Source organism: Myotis lucifugus, unplaced genomic scaffold (assembly GCF_000147115.1).
Source record: "Myotis lucifugus unplaced genomic scaffold, Myoluc2.0 scaffold_22, whole genome shotgun sequence".
NCBI lineage: Eukaryota > Metazoa > Chordata > Mammalia > Chiroptera > Vespertilionidae > Myotis > Myotis lucifugus.
This window is the reverse complement of record NW_005871070.1, coordinates 10,533,156-10,534,712: the sequence shown is the minus strand read 5'-3', so window position 1 is coordinate 10,534,712 and position 1,557 is coordinate 10,533,156.

The window sequence follows — 1,557 nt, the reverse complement described above, 5'->3', positions numbered from 1 at the left end:
ACTTTTGCACACTGACGCCTGTGGGCACGTGACAACCTAGGGCAGTGGTCGGCAAACCATGGCTCGTGAGCCACATGCGGCTCTTTGGCCCCTTGAGTGTGGCTCTTCCACAAAATACCACATGCGGGCGCGCACGTACAGTGCGAAGTTGACTTAAAACTTTAAGTAAAGTTTATTAAGTTAATTTTAGGGGACGTTGTGGAGTGAAGGAAGATGTAGTGTCGAGGATTGAGAAAGGTATGTTGAGATGGTTTGGACATATAGAGAGGATGAACGAAAGGAGACAGACGAAACAAGTGTACAAGACGAGTGTGGATGGGAGAGTTGGAAGGGGTCGACCTCAGCGAACGTACCTCAATCAGATTGAGGACGTTTTTAGCAAAGGCCAGCTGAGGAGTACCCTAATTAAGTTAATAACAATGTATATACCTACCTATATAGTTTAAGTTTAAAAAATTTGGCTCTCAAAAGAAATTTCAATCGTTGTACTGTTGATATTTGGCTCTGCTGACTGATGAGTTTGCCGACCTCTGACCTGGGGAGGTACAGGCCGGGGACCCTGCGGCTTTTCCACCGGAGAGCAGTGAAGAGCCCGCCTGCACCGGCCATGCTGCTTCTGCAGGGAGCCCCACTCTCCCGAAGGCCGACTCTCTCGCAATGCTGCAAGTCAAAGTACATTTCTAAAAATCTTTCTTGATTTTTTTTTTTAAAAAACAAAAGAGAGAGAGAGGAACATCAATGTCAAAGAGAAACATGGATGGGTTGCCTCCGTAAGCACGACGGGGCCCGAACCCTCAACCTGGGCACGTGCCCTGGCTGGGAACTGAGCCGGCAACCCTTCCGTGCCGGGGTCCACGCTCAACCCACCGAGCCTCTCCGGCCAGGGCCCAGGTGCTCTTCTTAATGCTCGTATCGGTGCGGAGTTTCCGTTTGGCTGGTCTCTTCCCATCAGTAACACATCAAAGCAACTGCAAGCTAGGAGCAGCGATGGGGTCACTGAGCTGGGCTTCTGCAGACTCCAGCAGGCTCCCCGGGGGCTGGCGTGCGCCCCATCCCGGGAATTTTAGGTTCGACAAAGACCTGCTGCCCATCGCTGAATCTCCTGGGGGGAAATGCCTCATCTTTTCCGCGTCACTTTCAAGCCTTCTGATTCCACGGGGGACTGCCTGGCATTAATATTAGTGTTTCTTTAAGCGCTCTAACTGGTCTTCCCGAAATATCCTCTTTTAAACAAAGACCGGCAGGCCTCTCAGCCACCTCAGGCAGCAAAATCCAAGAGCACTGTTTGTTTTCAATCTATTTATTTTCACGATTACTTTCTAATCATGGCAAGTAACGCTGGCTTTCCATTTAGGGTGGTTTTCAAATGAAGTTGCTTTTAAAAATATGCATTTTAACTATATTTGTATGATGTGTGTTGGGCTTACGAATGCACAGCGCACCCCTGGAGGGAACACAAAAACGGACCCCGAAGGCCCGGGAAAGGAGCGCGTGGCGAACACGGGCGGGAACGAGGGCGGGTCATCAGCTCTCCTCGGTCACTTTGGAAGCTTGCAC